The sequence below is a fragment of the Panthera tigris genome, chromosome D2, assembly GCF_018350195.1.
Source record: "Panthera tigris isolate Pti1 chromosome D2, P.tigris_Pti1_mat1.1, whole genome shotgun sequence".
Lineage (NCBI taxonomy): Eukaryota > Metazoa > Chordata > Mammalia > Carnivora > Felidae > Panthera > Panthera tigris.
In genome coordinates, this window is record NC_056670.1 from 71,302,336 (window position 1) to 71,316,631 (window position 14,296).

The following is a 14,296-nucleotide window of genomic DNA, read 5'->3' on the forward strand; positions in this document are numbered from 1 at the left end:
TCACATCTTCTTGTGTATTTTTCATAACCTCCTCAAACTGAAATTGGTTCTTTTGCTATGTGCTAATTTGTTCCTTGCATTATCTGTGTACTTGCCTGTATCCTTTGCTAGAATGACATTCTTTGGGGACCGTATCATCAGTACCACAATGTAAGGGTTCAGTAAGCTTATTTAATGGAATGGAATGAAGAAAGTGTTGAAGGAGTACTGAAAAGGGAGGGATTAATTTACCCTGGAGGGATTAGGTAAGTTTGAGAAGAGGATACTTGAGCTGAAACTTGAAGGAGGAGGTAGAATGTTCTGGGTATAGAATACAGTGAACAGAAGGGGAAACTACATCAGTAAAGCAAAGAAAGAAGTGAAAATGGAAGTGATTATAGCACTTCCGATTTTTGCTTAAGGACATAGAGAGCTGGAAATAGTACCCATCAGTCCCACCTTTACAGTGAAAGAAAAAAGAGCTAGGCAAACTGAAAATCCATGAGCTTGCTGGAAATCATTGGAGAACTGAGATCACAGGGTAACCAAATGGCCAAAAAAGTAGAGAGAAACAGGAGCTTTCAGGGAGAGAGGGGACTGGAACTCTGGGTTACCTGGAGTGAAACCAACTGGAAACTTAGGAGGGCTGAGCTGAGCTGAGGTAGTTGATAAATGGCTGCTCAGGTTTGCACTGTTGGAGAGCAGAGCTCCTGCGGGCCACAGGAATTGATAGGGGTCCAGACCCTTTTTAGAGTATCCCCTCTCCCCCAGTGAAGCCCACCAGTTGCTAAAGGAACAAAATGGAGGCAATTTTAAGAATGCATTTCCTGTGGTGTAAGCTGGGGGAAAGGGAGTGGCAGACACAGATGCCAGGGCTACAGTAATGAGGTCAAAACACTCATTTAAAGGGGCACGACATTATTTATCTTGACAGGGTAACGTAAGTTCTCATTCTGGCTCTGGCCTAAAACACAGTTTGGAACTGAGAAATGGTAACTTATAACATGAGTATAATGGAGATATGAACTATAAGATAAATATGTAATGAGTGAGGTGGTATTCTCTATGAAAATTGTGTACTTTTGAGGAGCAACATGCAGACTTCAAAGAAAACACAACATATTATTTTTGAAAAATTTCTCAGTTTTACATGTGAAGGTAACACGTATTTGATTCTGTGAAATACAACTTGATACTGTGAAATTCTCACTTTTCAATGTAATAGTGTAAAGAAGTCAGTAGTAAACTTGTTTTATTTCTTCAGCCTTCTAAAAATCCCGTGTGAAAGAAATTGGTGTTCTTCAGTGGGAAATAATATTCTTTAATAAAATAAAAATAAGTGAAAGAAGTTTTGATAAAATGTTGTGGCAGATACTTATGATGTATCTTGCCACCTCCCTTGGCTGTCATGGTTTCATCAAAGCTATAGTGGACAGTTTCCTGTACTTTTCCGGTATTCCACTAAAGTATGAGAGTCTTTGTTCCTCTTTTAGTTCCAAAGCTACTCATTTCTGCCCAGTGCAACCAGGAAGGGTAAGGCAGTTTATGCCAATACGTGTCATCCTCAACCAGTGAGGGGAGAGAGTTTGTTCTACATTTCCCACTATGTCACCAATGCTTCCTCAGATAACTGGCCAGCACCCATATCCAAGCTCTTATCTTCAGCATCTGCTACTGAGGTAATTCCAACTAAGGCAGTTGCTCTGGAAGTGGCTCCTGGCAACAGACCTTCAGCATGGGATGTTGTAGTTGGGTGACTTACCAGATGGCAATAAGCACTGTAATGCAATAATGGTAAGTGGGATAGTGGTTATCCTATTGTGCTATAATATAATTATTGAGAATATTAACTGTGTTTGATAGGGTAAGGTATAGGTTGAAGAAGTGTGAGTTTGTGCAGAAACTTTAACACCAGGAAGTTATGGGGGGATAGCTAACTATGATTGTGGACTTGGCTGGCTCTTGTCAACTGCCATAAAGCCTTAAAGAAGAAGCCTTCCATCAACTCAGGGCATACTGCGAACATCAGAAGGCCTTCATGACAACATTTAAAGACCCTTACCTTCTACAGCTAGAGAACAGAGTATGTTGAAACTTATGCCCAGGATTTAATTATAAGGTTGGCTGGCTCTAAATGAAACTGAAAGGTCAACTGTGACAGTTCATCCATGCCAGTCACTGCCTGATGACAAGGAGTGGGAGTTTCAGGTGTACATCAGGGACACTTATAAGTATGACCTCAGAACCCTGAATCCTAGATTCATTCCCTTGAAGACTCCTGGCTAGAAGTCATCCTCTGTCATTTTTTAGAGTAGGGTAGCTTCCCTCTCCCTGGCAACAATGCAAAGATTTCACCTGACCTGATATTTATGCTTTATAAAAAGTTGTTTGACCTCCTCCAGAGTGCACCCTGCCTCCACTTATTGTCTCCAAATCAGTAAGAAGTGTCAAGTCTCAAAGTAGCATGACTGGGAAGACACATTCTCTGCTGTAGATAGGTAAGAGATATTCACTGAAAAAGTTGCAGAGCCTGAGAAATATGCAGAGGCAGGAATCAGCAGTGCATATATGAATGAGAGTGGACCTGGAGGGTATTGGGCCAAGGGGCATGAAATATAAGACGGGAGAAGGGAGAATTTACTGATGTGCTCCTATGATTCAGGATTTCATGTCTTCTTGATATACCGGTAGTTGCTGATGGCTCTTTAAAATGTGGGCATGCTGATTGCCTCTAGACCATAGGTTGGGGGATGCTAGAACTATCTTGAAGAAATTTTGAGTATTGGAGTCAGAAAACTCAGTAAGTTGGATGCATTGGAATACATAAATTACATATATCAGATAGCCCATTAATGGATTTTATTTTCTTGGAGGTCGTCCAGAACACTTCCTTCATGAAGACAATAAAGAGTAAGGGAAGCTCTGGAGTCTGTGAAACTCAGTGGTAGCTGTTCTCTGTAGGCCATAGTAGAAAATAGAAAATGTTTCCATTCAGCTGGGCTCCCTAGTGTCAGTGGGTATGTCAGGAATCCAGAATAGTAAAGGCCAGGTGGTTGCACCTTTCCTTAAATGTAGATATAATTACCTTAACAGTTAACAAGACCAAGAGGCCAACAGGGCATGTTGGTTGGCAGGAATTTGTGGTATTGCCCAAGTGAGTTCTGACGGATGAGCTAAATTGACAGCCAACTAGATTATTGTTTGACTTACATTAACAGAAGGAAAACAAACAAACCGTGAACCAATAAGCAGAAAGTTGATGTCAGCTGTTCAATGGAAAATTGTGATTCTTCACCCTTTTTTTATGATTCAGATCTGAATCTCTGGTTCCCAGCACCCATCAAATAAAGTTGAGAAAGCACCCATACTATCTCATCAATATACACAATAAATATTCCTCCAGTTTCTCCAATGGGACCTCAAGCCATTTAGTAGATTATTGGTCACTGGAAAAGGGAATACAGATACTTCTGAAGGGCTTTTGAATAAGGTATTTGAACTCATAGTGATTGCCAACATATCATTAATTTATTCACTTAAAAATCTTTTCAGTATTGTTACTATGTATCTTACGAAGTCATGTTAATATATCCGAAGACACTATTGACAAATTTCATCTTAACTACATGCGAAGAAAAGAAACAAACAAAAAACACATTTCTGGACTGACCCTAAATTAGACTTCTAATCTACTTCCAATTACCAGGAAATATCTAAATTCTAACAAGTCAATAAAGTGTTCTTAAGTCTTGTACACAGTAAATGTGAAGCTCAGAGTATTTTGGCTGGGCAAAGGAAAACATTAATTTATTAGGTCAATGATTCTCAATGGTAATGAAATAATATTCTTCAGAAGGTTATGGATTTTCATAATTAATTATCTTGAAAATTAGGGAGTGCTCCTGGCATTTAGAGATGAAGAGTCACAGGTCCTTTGTTAAAGTGGAAACTTATGGAGACTAGGTTAAAAATGGAATTTTGGTATAAATCTGTTTAATTGATTATATTAGGTCTGCAGACTCTGATCATTTTCCCTGTCCCTACTGCATAATTGGATGGATATATGCAGCCTCTTGTGGACCCCTCATATTAGCTTTCTGACCTGTGGAAAAAGAGCCATTAAATTAGACACGGCCATGTGGAGGAAGTCCCTGAAACTCCTTTCATCCACTCTGGTCCCAATGAAGATGCTAAATCAGAAATTAGAGATCTCATGCTAAAACATGAAATGGAAATAATGAGGAAGTATTATATTTCAAATAGGAGCTGGATCTTTGAGTGGTTAAAATATCGACAAAATTATGATGAAATGTCATAGGAAATGTATTTTCTGTAACACCACCACATGTTAAGGCATACATTCAGTTTTTGATATTTTAAGAGTTTGGAAACCAGATCATTTCATAGATAATAGGAAATACATGATAGGATGGAAATAGATACAGTAATATAAGAGCCAGAAGAATTGGATTGTAGGCATCTGGGAACATTTTAAGCGCTGAAAAATAATTGACAACTCATGGGTAAATAATTTTAATATGTAATTTCTACCGCAAAGATTTTGTATTGTAGTTCTACAGATTTTTAAGAATATATATATGATATAAATAATATAATTTTAATAACTTTGTTAATGAATTACAGGGCTGTTAATAAGTTGATACTAGTAATATGTAGTTGTTAGTCTATTAAAAGGAGTCTCAGATACTCTGTAGACACACGGTGTGCTCAGAGATGCGTGTTGTGGTTGCCATATACAGCATAGCTATTGGTGATGAAGTTTTCTGAATTCATGAACACATTTTTGTTAAATTCTGATCAGAATTGTAGAGCATGTGTTTTCAACTTATGCGGTAGTTGCATTTCTAGAAGATTCAGTGTATGTTGTAAACATGCAAAAGCTACTCTGAGTTTATATGTAAAATGGACTTAAGTTCTAGGCTCAGATAATTATGAACAAAAACTTGTTCATTTGCCATGTTGTTCAAAAGGTATGTGGGATTTGGATCAATGGAGTTGCCTTGTACATTCAGTATGTCTGCTATCCTTGGCATCCCTTTTGGCCCTTTTAGTAAGTTCCATTAGAATCCATAATTATGGAGATAAGTAATTGCTACCCTTACATTTACCTCCATTGAGAACCACTTACCTAATCAATTTGTGTTTTTCTTTAGCCAAAGAACTTTTGTTGTTTCATTTATTGCACATAAGATCTTAGAGCAATTTGCTGACTTCTGGAGAAAATTATATATATTAGTACTGTTATTATATAATTATACATATGATAGTGCTGTTAAATGTTGTGTTGTTAGAGTAATCAAAATTGATGCGTTGATCCAGAATCATATTTTACTTTTTATCCACAATAAACTGAAGATTAAATTTCTCAAAGACATTTGGAATTATAATTATCTGAGATAATGACACTATTACTAAACAAAATCTTTTAATTTAGTAAATTAATTAATAAATGAATATCTTTTTCCTTATAGTCTTTTCTCTTTGCTGATTATAGCTTTTTCATAGCAACTTATGTTAGGCTGATGACACTGGTTCTCAAAATTAGTGTGAAAAAGAAATCTTCAGGAATATGGTGATTTAAATTCTAGGCTGAGGACCAAAAATTTGCTTTATTGCAAGTATTATAGGTGACTGTGAAATAATAGTCCTTGATGCACTTTGACATATATGGCGTTGGGAGGATAGTCTTCCTGAGTACTTTTTTCCTCCCTAGTTTACCTTTAGGCCAAGAATATCTAAGATTATTAACCATTTTTCCATTTTGTTTCTGTTTCATTATATCTGGTCTTTTCTTTTCTTTTCTTTTCTTTTCTTTTCTTTTCTTTTCTTTTCTTTTCTTTTCTTTCCTTTCCTTTCCTTTCCTTTCCTTTTCTTTCTTTTTTTTTAATGGGAGGGAGGCAGAGGATAATGCCAATGCCTTTTCCATTTTAGGAAGATCACAAACTTGTGCCTTCTATTCTAAACTAATTTCTAGCACAAAGCAGGGGCTTTAAAAACAAATATAAATGAATATAACTTGGGACTTTTGTTTTCTCCAATTTCTCTTGTCATTTTTAAAAGTCTTCTATATTGGGAATGGGGAAATATAATACCTGTTTCATCACTGTGCCCTAATATACATGAAGGAGTCATATGCTGTACAACCTACCTTTTTGTACTGTGTTGCACTGTATCTAATTTGCATATGGTTACCAGCTTCATAAACACAAGTGGATAAACATCTGATGAATATAATCTTCAAATACTAACACTAAATATCATTAAATTTTTCTCGCTCATTTTTGCCCACTGTAGTCACAACTACAGATAGGGCTAATGGTTTATTTGTGCTGATGAACCAAGCAGCCTTGATAGCTAAGATGTAAGATATTTGAGGAACACCTATGCTTGCTTTATTTCAAAAACATCTATTCGAGTGAGAGACCGTAAGGGCATAAATCTCAGAATATCAGTTGAGAAAGCAGGTTACCAATTCAGTTTAAGCTTGCCCAATGTGAAGACAGATTTGGTATTATTCACCTCCCAGCTCCCCAGGAAGGTGCTCTCCTGGTAAAAAGTCCACCTTGAGTAAAAACAACTCTATGTCATGGAAATGTTTGAGTTCTTCTGGAGTATGTCTTCCTGAATTTAAAACTTCTGATGTTTAGGGACATACTTCCAAATCTATTATCTTTGCCATTAAGTCCTTTCTAAGCCCCCAGAACTGTACTAGATAGAATTTCATTTAGTTGTCAATCTAAACACAACTAGGTTCTGTTTCCTAGTTACTATTGGTTAGGCTGGAGGTCATGTAATTGGGTTCTGACCAATAAACATTTGACCAGTGTCCATTACTCCAGGCCTCTCCCCTAAGAAGCTCTTGTGTCATGCATCCTCTTTTCCCCATCCAGTAGTTCAGTGGACGGAGGAAGATGAGGACCCGAATGATGGCAGAGTGCAGGAATAGTACTGGTCCTGGAGGACTCCCTGCAGCCAGACATCTTCCCCAACTGCACCCCTTCTACACTGGATTGTGCCTTAAGCTACAATCAAAGTTTTATTGTGTAAAATTGCTGAGATTTTAAGGTAGTTTTTTATAGGAGTAAGCCTACCCTTCCGTGAGTAATTACTATTCCCTTGGCATCTTGCTTGGCATCCTTAATTCCAGCACTTTCGATTGAATTACCTTAAATGACCTATTCATTAAATGTGACTTGTGGTATTAGTTTAGTGAATTGTCTGTGAGGTGTTTGGGTTCATTTGCTTATCCCTGTTCGTCTCTTAAAGCTTTTGTACACTCTTCTATCCCTTTTATAGGAGTTATTCTCATTGAAGGCTGTCTCTTAGAAGACTTCAGCATAGTCCTTGATCTCGAGTTTGATTGTTGCATTGACATAAGGCATAAAAAAATTAAGTGGTTTTAATTCCAGATGGTCAGAATAGGGCTCAATATGTACAGTATTGTTGGGGTGTTGGTATAAAAGAAGTATGCAGTAGGAGCAGAGCATCAAATTAAGGTGTAGGATATACTAATTATAAATCGAAAACAATTACAAAAAGAAACAAATACCAAAGAAAGAAAATATACTATAAGCTTTCGATTTATTTTGGTCAGTCTTCTATATTTATTATTAAAAATTATCTCAAAGTATCAGAGAATGAAATGAATACCTTCTAGTATGTTTCAACTTAACCTTCTATGAAGAAATTAATTACAGTAAATTTCCACATTTTAATGTGGAGAATATATCTGGTGTACATGTAGATGTTTTATCAAAATATGGATGCATTTCAAATGCATGTATGCTTTAAGATGAAGAATTACTGCTAGGAATGCGTTGGTGGCTCAGTTGGTTAAGCATCCAACCCTTGATTTTGGCTCAGGTCATGATTTCTCACGGTTCTTGAGATTGAGCCCTGTGTAGGGCTTTGCGCTGACAGTGTGGAGCCTGCTTGAGATTCTCTCTCCCTCTCTCTCTCTTTCTCTGCCCCTCCCCTGCTCTCTCTCTTTCTCTCTCGCTCTCAAAATAAATAAATACATATTTTTAAAAAATGATGAATTACTGCTCTGCACTGCTATGTATGTTCGATTCATTTCTGGTGGCCCCAGTCTAGCATTCTTACTTCTAGGAAAAAAGATAGATGATTGAAAATATTTCAGTGTAATCTCTATCTCAGATAATTATCTTTCTGTCTTGCTTTGACGTTTGTAGGTGCAAATATAATATCTGTTAATTTTTTTAAATGTTTTTACTCTTCATTGCTGTCATTGCTGTCATCGTCATTGCAGCTAACATATATTGAACTGTCTCTGGGCTAGGTACTTGTATTTAATTCTTCCAATAATTCTGTAAAGTAGATAGTATTATTATCCCAATTTTACTATTAAGAACACAGAAACTCACAAAAGTTAGTTTGTCCAAAGTCACAATTTAATCCGTGTTAGAATAGAATTTCCATCTAGGTTTTTATAACTAAAAAGCCAGTGCTTTTTACCTATTTTATACACATCTTTTTTTTTTATTAAGGATAATTGGCAAATGAGATTTGAGACACTATTTCTGGATTGAAAAAAATTATTTCCTCTATTGAGAATTTGTTGGAAAATGTATAAATAGTATTTGTGAGCTATACGTTATTCTACTTTTTAAATTCCAATTTTAATGTAAAGTATGTAGTAGTTAATTAAACTTGTTCTTCAGATAACAAAAATTATTAATACTGTTTTTCTTTTAGGAAAAGAATTACATAATGTAGAGGTTGATTTTATTCTGAAGAAACTTGCGCTCTGACTGTACTAAGTTTCAGATTAATCACTCTTCAGTTTATATATTTTTAATGTGAAATAGTTTCTTTAAAAAAATTTTTTTTAAATGTGTATGTATTTTTGAGAGAGCGAGAACGAGAGAGAAAGCATGAGTGGGGTAGGGATAGAGAGAGGGGGAGACAAAGAATCCAAAGCAGGGATATGGGGCTCGAACTCACAGATCGTGAGATCATGACCTGAGCTGAAGTGGGACACTTAACCCACTGAGCCACCCAGATGCCCCGATGTGAAATGCTTTCTAATTTATCAGTAATTTTTATTTTATTTTGATCCAGTAATTATTTATAGTTTTTTTCTTAATTTTAAAGACATTGAATTTGTATTTTTTAAAAAATCTTTTCATTGACTTGTAAATCTGGATTTTTTTAATGGACTTTAGTTTTTAGAGCAGTTTTGGTTCCCAAAATATTGAACAGAAAGTGTAAACATTTCCTATATACTCATTACCTCATACATGCATAGCTTTCTCCATTATCAATACTTTTCACCAGAGTGGTACATTTGATATAATTTATGAACCTACATTAACACATTAAAACCCAAAGTCCAGAGTTTACATACATTAGGGTTCACTCTTGGTCTTGCACATTCTGTGGACTTTGGCAAATGTATAAATGACTTGCATCCACTACTATAGTATCAGAGTAGTTTCACTGCCCTAAAAATTCCCTGTGCCTCTCTCTCTTACTCATCTCTTTCCCCTAACTCCTGGCATACAGTGATCTTTTTACCGTCTCCATAGTTTTGTCTTTTACAGAATGTTATGCAGATGGAATCATACAGTGTGTAACCTTTCAGATTGGCTTCTTTCACTTGGTGTGATATGCATTTAAGTTTCTTCCATGTCTTTTGATGGCATGGTAACTCTTGTCTTTTCAGCACTGAATAATATTTCTTTAAATGTACCACACTATTTGTCCACTCAATCTACTGAAGGATACCTTGATTGCCTCCAAATTTTGGAAATTATGAGTAAAGTCTCTGTAAACATTCATGTGCACTTTTGTCTGGACATAAGTTCTCAGCTTCTTTGGGTCACTACCAAGGAGAACCATGGCTGGATTCTATGTTGTCAGTATGTTAAGTTTGTAAGAAGCTGCCAAAACATCTCTGAAAGTGGCAGTGCCATTTTACATTTCCATCAGCATTGACTGAGCGTTCCTGTTGCTCCACATCGTCATACCTGTGAGCATCTGTTACTGTCAGTGTTCTGGATTTTGCCCATTCTAACTGGCGTGTAGTGGTATCTCGTGTTAGTTTGCATTTCCCTGATTACATATGATGTGCAGAATGTTTTTGTATGCTTATTTACTATATCTTATTTGGATATCATTTTTTGGTGAGGTATATTTGGCCCGTTTTTTAATTAGGTTGTTTTCTTATTGTTGAGTTTTAACAGTTCTTCATATATTTTGGATAACAATACTTTATCAGATATATCTTTTGCAAATATTTTCTTCAATGTCTGCATCCATGTCTTGTTTTGTGTCATGTCTTTCACTCAACACGTTTTGATAGTCATCCAAGTTGTTGCATCCATGTAGCGGTAATTTGATCCATTTCAACGTGGTAGAGTATTTTGTTGCATTATTATACCACACTTTATTTACTCATTCTCTTATCTCTTCTTTGATAATATGGTTTTTGTTTTGTTTTGTTTTGTTTTTAGCCATTAAAACTAATACACTTAGGGGGCACCTGGGTGGCTCAGTCGGTTAAGCAATCAACTCTTGATTTCAGCTCAGGATATGATCTCACCTTTCGTGAATTTGAGCCCCACATCGAAGCCTCTGTCTGTCTGTCTGTCTTTCTTTGTCTGCCCCTCCCTTGTTCTCTCTCTCTCTCAAAAAATAAATAAACCTTAAAAAAAAAAACCCAAACCTCTAATGCACTTACTATTCTCATATATATCTCCTGGTTCACAACTGCATACAATTTTGTTGTGTGCAAATTTAGAGGATTTTGGAGGATTTTTCAATTTTAGAGAATTAACTCTTTTGTAAAATTGTTTCATCAAATTATACTCCTTCTAGGGCTGTATAAGTTTTCTTAATGTCTACACTTTTGACAGTACTTGATATTATAAGACATTTTAGTTTTAAGGATTCTGTTGTGGCAGTCTGAATTTGGATTTTCGTAAGAACTAAAAAAGTTCTTTAGTTCTCAAAGATTTATGTGTTTAATCTTTAAAATATTTTATGTATAATCACCAATTGAATTTTCTCTTTTATGAAATTGTGGTCTTTCAAATTTCTTGTGATTTTTGTTTTTCTACTGGATTCTTTTTCTTAATAATTTGTAATAATATTTTATACATTCTTGATGCATGTCTTTTGTTGGCGATATGTGTGGCAAATACCACTTTATGGTTTGGATTTTCACACTGTTTTTTTATGTCTTTTATGAAGAGAAGTTCTTAATTTTAATATAATCTGAAACATCAATCTTCTCCATTTTGTCAGTGATTTGGGGGAGTACTATTTAAAACTTCCTTGTCTTCTCCATTATTAGGTAATATCCCTGAGGTGGTCAGTTGGCTCTAGATTTTTCTATGTGGAAAGGTTTTAATTATTTCTTTAAAATATGATATAATCTATTCATTTTTAAAAGAATGTAACCTATTCAGATTTCTGAATTCTTCTTATGTCTAATTTATTCTTTGGTTTCTAAAAAAATTCCCTTTTTATCCGTCTCACTATGATATAATTAATTTTTCATATCTATATATATATTTTTTTCATTTATCATTTCAGTAGTTTTAGAAAGTTCAACCAGAACTCTTCAAATCTTGCTTCTTCTCTCTTTTCTACCTTCTGTTTTTGGAGTCTAGTAACACCATATCTTTTATGTCTCTTTCATGTTTTTCCTCTGTCTCCTGACCAGTTTTTCAGTTCACTTTTCTCTTTTCTACTGTGTCTAATTTGCTGTTAATCTTATCCATTCAGCTCTTAATTTTGGTTATTGCATTTTCATTTTATAGTTCCCACTTTTTCAGACTAAATTCTTAAAACTATCTATTATAGTTTCTAATTGTCTTTTATAGTTTCCATTTTTTTCTGCAAATTTCTAATCTTTTCTGTTATCTCTTCCATTATAATAAAGATAATTATTTTAAGGCCTGTGTCTTTTCCCTGATAACAGCTCAATTTCCATATCTCTGTGTCATCATCATTTGTTTTTGGTAGCTCCTCTTCTTATTTTCTTAGCTGTTTCAGTGCCTGGTTATTTTAAATTTTGTCCGTGATGCCATATTTGCAGAATCTAATCATAGATTGAGAACTTGGATGAAATCTTTTCCCATGAGAATTTAATTCTGCTATGTGCATGAGGGCAGTAGAACCTTAATTATTTTCAGAGATAAGGTTGATTCAAGGTAGATCTGCAGTCTCTGGAAGGCCTTACATCGCTCAAATTCCTAAGGTTACTCTTTGGGATTAGCTCAGCAGCCTTTGGTGGGCCTAGACTCTGACCCCTTTTCCTATGAAATACTGTCCCCATCCATAATCAGGGACAAAATACTGTCACCAAATGATCCTGGGATTCTATTCTTGTCTGTATCCAGGCCTGGCAAGTTTTCCCTCTTTTGCTCTCCAATGTTTTAGACATTAAGAAGTAAAATCCACCTTTTGTAGTTATCTTCAACTTACCTGATTCTGTTTATCATTATTGGCCTCTGAAATACATAAACAGCCTTATAACTTTAGAACCTATAACTTTAGAACCTGTACTATTTAAGGATTTACCCTAACTCTATTTCTGATTTTTTTAAAGATAAATTGTCTTAGAAATATGTTATTAATGTTGATACTATGATACTCCCTTATATCATATTTTTGTTCATATTTATGTGATTTTATCGATTTTTTAGAGGAAAAACAAAACAAAAGCAAGTGTGTTTTATCTTATGTGTACTTTTTATAATTTCTCATGAAAATGCAAATTTATTATCAGATTCCCAGCTGTTTTAAATCATCTGTTGTGATATTTCAGAATTGTGGCAATTAGATGTTCCCCTTCTGTGTTTTTAGTTCCTGAGTAGAAAGAGTATATCTCTTTGGTAAGATGTATATGTATGTGTATTTAAGTATTTAAATCAATAGGGACAAAATGAAATGCTATATTTTAACACTTAGAAATGTGGAATTATTTTATATTTTGTTTTTTAAAAAGGCTATATTTATAATATTGTGTGATAATTCACGAAATGATAGCCAATATTTAGGTGACATGTAGTGACAATATTTGCCCTTTCAAAGTCCTAATAAAGATTTCAGCCTGAAACTGTTTTCTTAAAAGGTCTTGCCATTTGCTTAGTTTGCTTACTGGGAATAGAGGATGATTATCCCTTTGCTTCAGACACAGAATACTTTGAAGTTATGTTTTTAATTAAACCGTTCAGAGTACTTCTGAAGGCTTTCAATATTTGTGTCTAATCTTTATACAGAAAGATTCTGACTTTTAAAAATATTACTCAGCCTACATATTAGAAATATTAATATCATTTATATAGTGCAATGTAATATGTTTAAGAATTATTATTTATATCTATACTTTTCCTTTCACATTCATTTTACCTCCTATAATCTGAATTAGAACTTGTTCAAATCATTTAATTTCTCTATATATTATGTGAAGTAGATTAGTACATTTTCATATCTCAAATAAATATATTGAAACACTTTGTAGTAATAAATTTTATGTGTAAGATGACTGTCAATGATCTCTGCCTTCTGGTAGTCAAACTATTATTTAATCCCCTTTCCTTGAGTATGGACAGGATCTGTGACTTCTAAACCAGAAAATATGGCAAGGGTAAGGGTATATCACTTCGGTAATTATGGTGGGTCACTTCTATGCATACGCTTTAAGTCTGTGTCCTACCAGAAGTTTTTCTCTAGAGAGTTTCTCCCTTCTTGGCTGGCTTTGAAGAAGTAAGTGCAGTTGAAGGCATCATCTAGGAGCTGTAGGGCCATAGCCACTGGTCTCCACCCAATAATAAGCAAGAAACCAAGGCCTTTAGTTCTGTAGCCACAAAGAAAGAAATTCTGCCAACCGCCTGAGGAAGCTTAGAAGCAAGCCCAAGCCCACTCAAACTTCTGATGAGAGCCCAACCCTAGCAAACAAACCCTAGCAAACCCCAGCTATACAGTGAACCCCAGCTCCTGACAACTTAGTCTCAGAATCAGAGAGCCCAACTATGCTCTATGTTCAGACTCCTGACCCACAGAAACTGTGAAATAATAAATATGTGCTGATTAAAGTAAAGTTTTGTGATTTGCTACTTAGCAATAGATAACTAGTGCAAATATAAACAATTGTGCTTTTATGTAATGTACTTGAATTACATATTTGTGTATTAAATATATAATACACACATTACTCACTTTTAGTGTTTTCAAACTATGAAGGGCATCTCAATCTTTGAGATGAGAAAAGACTTTCTTGAATGAGTAAAATAATTTCAACAATGCAAATTAAGACTTTCCTGAA

The 14,296-nt window shown here is 35.0% G+C and overlaps 1 protein-coding gene across 5 annotated transcripts in view; it reads left to right on the forward strand.

Annotated features, from left to right (window-relative positions):
* ATRNL1 (attractin like 1) overlaps positions 1–14,296 on the forward strand; it is a 757,637-nt gene that overhangs the window by 236,151 nt on the left and 507,190 nt on the right. The gene's annotated exons all lie outside the window — the stretch shown is intronic.